Raw genomic sequence first — 7,799 nt, 5'->3', positions numbered from 1 at the left:
GAGAGGCGGTAGAAGGTGGTACCACCGACGGTGTGTTTGGGCGGCTAAAGCAAGAATATCCGAGATTGAAGAAGCATGACAGTCGTTGGATGGACATCCAACAACGGCTGCTGCTAGAATCATGTGATGACTATAAGTTGAAAAAGCATTGCATGCGCGTCAACTTAGTAGGTCCACAAGTGAGCATTAGATCTGTGGCATAGAACATATAGACCATTTTTGATTTGTAATAATTTACAACCCATTTTGTAATTCTAATGGAATTTACTGCAGCCCATTTACTGTTTGTTAACATTACATCCCATTTTCATGCCAGAACAATGGTTAATAATTTGAACCAACCACTCGAAAACAAATTCAATCAAATTTCCCACATTTGGATGTGATATGAAATATTTTTTATCCCAAAATGTTGATTCAGACTAAATGTAATTTCAAAATAAAATTATAGTAGGTAAAAATTCAATGAAATTTTGCGCGTGCAACAAGTAATGAAATTTTTTCAAAATCCAAAAAAATAATTTTGAAACTAATTACATGTCGGTGCGGTTTTTTATATTTATAGCCCATTTATTATAATTACTGCCCATTTATTATTTCTTAAAGACCATTTTCTTGGCAAGCCTAATGCATCCCTGCTAGGAAAGATTTGCATCCTAGCAGAGCGGAGAATAACAAGTTGACCTGGGTTAGGGTATTCCTGAAAGAAAAGTACAGGTGGGCTAGCCATTTTAGCCTTGAAATTAATATTTGGCCTAGATATTTGGTTGACATAAATTCATAGCCTGGGCTAGACGGGCCACGGCCCGCCCAGTTGATACCCTGCTCCTCTCAAGAACAGAAAACATCTCTATAAAGATTCTACTCACACCTCAAAAAACAAATACTGCTCGAGCTGCTGGGTCCCAGCTGTCGGCTGCTCCTTATGCAATTCTCTCTTTTATTGACTATATAGGTTGAAAATGGTGTGGGACCGTGATGTGGGGAAACTAGGAGGAAGCAATGTTTTTATAGTTGTAATAAGGAGGCACTTGCGTACATACGGCAATGGCCCTGGTGTGTTTGTACTGACATCCTATCCATGTTATGCCATCTCCTGATTCCTCATGTTTGTTGACCATGTTGACAACGCAAGATGGCGGCACCATGGCGAGCGCAACAACTCGAAGGACGACGGAGAGGGTCTCGTGGGACCTACGGATGGTCTGATACAACGCGCTCTGCTGATTCAGGAAGCTAGGACCATCGGGCCACATGTCCACGATGGCATTGTCGTTTGCTAGTTCGCCGGCGATTCGTCCCTCTAGGAGCTGGTGCTCATTGAGGAGTCGGAGGTTGTAGCACCGGTCCTCCCGCGCTTGCCGGAATACCGATTTTGGTGGAGCTAGTAGCTCTTCTACCATCAGGGTGCCGAAGTGCAGCCGTACCTGCTCTATGGTGAACATGGCATGAACCGGCTTGGTCGGTGGCGCCAGCTCCTGGTTGGAAGCCTTGTCCATCGTCTGGTTGTCATCGCTGAGCTCGGCGAGCTCGCAGGCGAGCCAGCATGTCCGGCTGCTGGACCGGACCATTGCCAAGCACGAGTTTGACCGCCCTAGCCCACCCTGACCCCTTTTCTTGCCCGCGCGCGCTTCCCACCCAAAACGGTCTACAGACGACTGCTTCACGTTCAAATGACACTACTGTCGTCCGTCCATCCGTCTGTGTGCCACCCACATTAATGATACGCGGTTTCTGTGGCAGCTACTCGGGCGTCACTCGTCCGTCCCTATACCACCCACCATTGCTATGTAAATTGTTGTGCCGACCATAGGTCCCTAGCTGCAGTCATCTGCCTCTCTTCCCTTTCTCCTCTCCACAACACTCCCACCATGGCTTCCTTGCGCTCGAGCGCTCTCCGGGACGAACAGAAGACGGACCAGAAAAAGGAGATGGCAGCATTTGCTGCCGACAGTTGGCCGGCAGGCGGCCAGAGGAGAACGACGTCCCAATGGAGAATGTGGTCGTTGATGAACCAGCGCCAACCCCCTCCTCGGCGGCATCCTCGCTGGTGCATGACACGATGATCATCGACGAGGCCCATGCCCAATACATCAACATGGTGAGGCAGAAGTGTGAGGAGCAGTTCCAAGAGGCGCAGGTCGACACCGCCTACAACCACCATGTCCTCCAGGTGCACCTGCAGGCGGAAGAGTGCTACCTCTTGAGCTTGAATTGGTTTTTTCCTTGAAGAGGAAGGGGGATGCAGCAAAGTAGTGTAAGTAGTTCCCTCAGTTTGAGAACCAAGGTACCAATCCAGTAGGGGACAACACACAAGTCACCGAATACCATCACAAACAATCAAACAAACTTGCACCCAACCCGATAAAGGGGATGTCAATCCCTTCACGGCTACATGCAAAAGTGAGCTCTGATAGAGACACATAAGCGGTAAAGTAAATATTTTTGGTATTTTTGGTTTATAGACCGGAAACTAAAAGATTGGAAAATAGTAGTTATATCATTGAAAAGAGAACTTATATGATAGAAAAGAGACCCGGGGGCCATAGGTTTCACTAGTGGCTTCTCTCAATGTAGCAAATAATATGGCGGGTGAACAAATTACTGCCGAGCAATGCATAGAATAGCGCATAATTATGACAATATCTAAGGCAATGATCATGAACATATGCATCATGTCAATGTCAAGTAGACCGAAACGATTCTGCATCTACTACCATTACTCCACACATCGACCGCTATCCAGCATGTGTCTAGAGTATTAAGTTCATAAAGAACGGAGTAACTCATTAAGTAAGACGACATGATGTAGAGGAATTAACTCAACCAATATGATGAAAACCCCATCTTTTTATCCTAGAGGGTAACAATACAATACGTGCCTTGCTGCCCCTACTTTCCCTGGGAAAGGACACCACAAGATTGAACCCAAAGCTAAGGACTTCTCCCATTGCAATAAAAAGCAATCTAGTAGGCAAAACTAAACCAATAATTCGAACAGACTTGCAAAGATATCAAATCATGCATAAAAGAATTCAGAGAAGATTCAAATAATATTCATAGATAATCTGATCATAAATCCACAATTCATCGGATCTCAGCAAACACGCCACAAAAGAGTATTATATCGAATAGATCGCCAAGAACCTCCAGGAGAACATGGTATTGAGAATCAAAGAGAGAGAAGAATCCATCTAGCTACTAGCTATGGACCCGTAGGTCTGTGGTAAACTACTCACGCTTCATCGGAATGGCAATGGTGTTGATATACAAGACCTCCGTGATCGAATCCCCCTCCGACAGGATGCCAGAAAAGGTCCCTAGATGGATCTCATAGGTACAGAAGGTTGCGGCGGTGGAAAAGTGTTTTCATGGCTCCCTCTGATGGTTTTGGGGTATAAGAGTATATATGGGTGAAGGAATTAGGTCAGGAGACCCATGATGGGCCCACAAGACAGGGGGCGCGTCCTACCCCCCTGGGTGCACCCTCCACCCTTGTGTCCGCCTCGTGTCTCCTCCGACTTCATCTCCAAGTCTCCTTGTTTGCTTCTGGTCCAAGTAAGATCATAGAGAAAGTTTTATTCCGTTTGGACTCCGTTTGGTATTCCTTTCCAACAAAAATCAAAAATAGGCAAAAAAAACAAAAATTGGCACTGCCCTCTAGGTTAATAGGTTAGTCTCAAAAATAATATAAAATAGCATATTAATGCATATAAAAGATCTGAAACAGATAATATAATAGCATGAAACAATCAAAAATTATAGATACGTTGGAGACATATCAAGCATACCCAAGCTTTTTTCCTACTCGTCCTCGAGAAGGTAAATGATAAAAACAGATTTTTTTTATGTGTAATGCTACCTAACATATTTATCAATGTAATCTTCTTTATTGTGGCATGAATATTCAGATCCGAAAGATTGAAAACAAAAGTTTAATATTGACATAGAAACAATAATACTTCAAGCATACTAACAAGGCAATTATGTCTTCTCAAAATAACATGGCCAAAGAAAGCTTATCCCTACAAATCATATAGTTTGGCTATGCTCCATCTTCATCATAAAAAATATTCAAATCATGCACAACCACGGTTTCAGCCAAGCAAATGTTTCATACTTTAGTATTCTCAAACTTTTTCAACTTTCACGCAATACATGAGCGTGAGCCATGGACATAGCACTATAGCTGGAATAGAATGGTGGTTGTGGAGAAGACAAAAAGAGGGAGATAGTATCACATCAAGTAGGCGTACCAACGAGCTATGGAGATTCCCATCAATAGATATCAATGTGATTGAGTAGGGATTGCCATGCAACAGATGCACTGGAGCTATAAGTTTATCAAAGCTCAAAAAGAAAAGTTGTGGGTGTGCATCCAACTTGCTTCCTCAAGAAAACCTCGGGTGATTTGAGGTAGCCCATCGTTGGAATATACAAGCAAGTTCTATAATGAAAAATTCCCACTAGTATATGAAAAGTGACAAAGTAGGAGACTCTCTATCATGAAGATCATGGTTCTACTTTGAAACACAAGTGTGAAAAAAGGATAGTAACATTGTCCCTTCTCTCTTTTTCTCTTTTTTATTTTTTCTTTCGCGTCTTTGGCCTATTTTTTTATTTGGCTTCTTTGGCCTCTTTTTTTATTTCCTCACATGGGACAATGCTCTAATAATGATGATCATTACACTTCTATTTACTTACAACTCAAAAAATTACAACTCGATACTTACAAAAAAATATGACTCTATGTGAATGCCTCCGGCGGTGTACCGGGATGTGCATTGAATCAAGAGTGACATGTATGAAAGAATTATAAAAGGTGTCTTTGCCACAAATATGATGTCAACTACATGATCATGCAAAGCAATATGACAATGACGAAACGTGCCGTAATAAACGGAACAGTGGAAAGTTGCATGTCAATATATCTCGGAATGGCTATGGAATGCCATAATAGGTAGGTATGGTGGCTGTTTTGAGGAAGGTATATGATCGGTATATGCTACCGGTGAAAGTTGCATGGCACAAGAGAGGCTAGCAATGGTGGAAGGGTGAGAGTGCGTATAATCCATGCACTCAACATTAGTCATAAAGAACTCACACACTTATTGCAAAAATCTATTAGTCATCGAAACCAAGCACTACACGCATGCTCCTAGGGGAAGGGTTGGTAGGAGTTAACCATCACACGATCCCAACCTCCACACAAAGGATGACAATCAAAAAATACCTCATGCTCCAAGTTCGTTACATAATGGTTCACCATACGTGCATGCTATGGGAATCACAAACCTCAACACAAGTATTTATCAAATTCACAATTAATCCACTAGCATGACTCTAATATCATCATCTTCACATCTCAAAACAATCATAATGAATCAAACTTCTCATAGTATTCGATGCACTTTATATGACAGTTTTTATTATATCCATGTTGGATGCCCACTACTACAGGATGCTGCTAATGCGACGCTACGATCAGAGACCCTTTGAGAAACTGTGTGCAATGCAATAATCGCAAACGATGGTGTCAGAGAACCATAAAAAATGTCCAAAATGTTTGCGATGATGTATGCATCAAACACGGTTCAGATTTTGGTTCCGTGTGCGATGCAGGGCATATGGTTCAGTTCAATTAACTGTTTGTGATGAGGAGGAACAAAAGAAATGGGCAGCCAGATGAAGGCGTGTGCGATACACAACATATGGTTCACTCGGATGAACCATTTGTGATGAGGTGGAACAACAGAAACGGGCAGCCAGATGAAGGTGTGTGTGTGATATACGGCATACAATTCACTCAGATGAACTGTTTGCGTTGAGCCAAGAGAATAGAAACGGTTCAAGTTAACAAGATGTGTGTGATACGCGGCAAACAGGTCTGTAATTAAAAATGTGTGGCAATACCGATAACAACACAGACGATTCCTGTTACCAAACCGGGTGTGTTGTGAGCAAATGATTTCTAGTATACAATCGTCCGTGATTGACGAAATCATCACCGATGGGTTCCCTTGTTTTGTCCATGTGCGATGTGATTTGCTTTGTCTACAGAGCATCAACAAATATACTTAAAAAGACAGCATTGCATAACCAAATTAAGCATACAATTAGACAAGTGACTACACAGGTAACATTTTCACACACCAAAGTAAGCAATTACATGCATACTAAACTAGGAGAAATGAGGATGTAATCATCTACTTCTTGTTGCGACGACGCTTGCATTGCTCTGCTTCTGGATGGATCCATCATTGTTTTTGGGAAGGAGGCACTTACTTGATCAAGTACAAATAATTTGGTTATGACATTGATTCTTCTTGGACTTACTTGATCAAGTACAAATAATCTCTCAAGTGCAGGTGTTTCCTAAATTACCATACCATGGTACACATCTCGTGATGTCTTCGTGCCGAACCAGAAACACACCTAAACAGTCCGGAGAGTCATGGAGGTGACGTGGAATGAAATTAACCCATTGATCGCCTGGATATGAAGGTACTCGAGTGTAGTACAACCACGGAGCAGGCGCTCCATGTCACCGTTTGAGAGGCATACGACGATGAGATCTAGGTGCTTCAGTCATGGTTAAATAAGAGCGGGTGCATCATTAAGGCGGGGGGGGGGAGGGAACGGCAGTTCCTAAACTTGGTGACGCACAGCATGGGCGCGAGGCGGAGCGCGGACGTTGGCAGTGAGTGCATACGCCCGTCATCAAAAGTGAGCTCCTCGAGCTGATCTAGGGCGGGGGATCCATACCAGTCATCAAGCTTGGCTCGGTCCCTGCCATTGGAATAGAAATTGCCCATTCTAAGGCCTCTAGTTGGGCTAGGATGACTGCCGAAGATCTTGGAGAACGCATCCAAGCTTTTGCGATAGCCATGGCAGAGCTCGTGGGTGTCGATGAGGTCGAGAGGGGTGAAGTTCCATAGGGGGCGCCACCGCCAGGAAAGGATGGTTGTCTGCGCCCCACATTTGATTGGGAGGAGGGAGATGATGACTATCAACATATCATCGGGGAGGCTGCTGATGAAGTCTATGCCTGCTGGTGTCACTTGTGGTTCTAGCTTTCCCCGGCTCCGCTTGTTGGCAGGCCCATTCTCCACCTCTGGAGTCTCCTTGTCAGCGGCGATTTCTGATAGAAATGAGAGTACAGGGAATATTTAGTTAAAACAGGGCAATAGAGAAGTGTATTGGTAACCAGAAGTTATTAGGTAGGAATATAGTAAGAAAATGGAATAACAGTTGGTTGCTTAAATACTAAACAATTCATTTAAGATTGTTGGGTAAGTCAACATGCAGATAGTTGAAAACATAACTTACTTCGAACAAACTCAGGATGGATGATTTTGTCGGGGAAGTTAGCGTATATCTCATGACGTGGCCCTTTTATGTGCAGTCCAATTTTGGTGCCATCTTTCAGTACATAAAACTTAGAAATCTCTTTCCAAAAGCCAATGCCAAAATTGGAGTCACCACGTTCATCAAGTCATATTGTAGCAACGATTGTAAAATCCATGGTTTAGTTATAGTATGACATCTGTGCAGCCTTGATCTATGTAAAGGGAAAAATTGTGCACTACATAATCTGTTGCATAGCAAGGGATGCGCTGCAGAAAATGGTAGGATTGTTAAAGAAAATATGGCAACATCCAAATATGGGCCCAAATTGAAAGAACTGTATAGTAGTTGAAATCGGAGGACAAAAATCTATAATTAAATAGATAGGGGTAAACATGATGTCATGGAAATATGAGAGTAATCGAAAGAACAATACATCATTAATTTGCCTA

The sequence above is a fragment of the Triticum aestivum genome, chromosome 4B (assembly GCF_018294505.1).
Source record: "Triticum aestivum cultivar Chinese Spring chromosome 4B, IWGSC CS RefSeq v2.1, whole genome shotgun sequence".
Classification (NCBI taxonomy): domain Eukaryota; kingdom Viridiplantae; phylum Streptophyta; class Magnoliopsida; order Poales; family Poaceae; genus Triticum; species Triticum aestivum.
The sequence above is the reverse complement of the archived record's forward strand: the minus strand, read 5'-3'. Positions refer to the sequence as shown.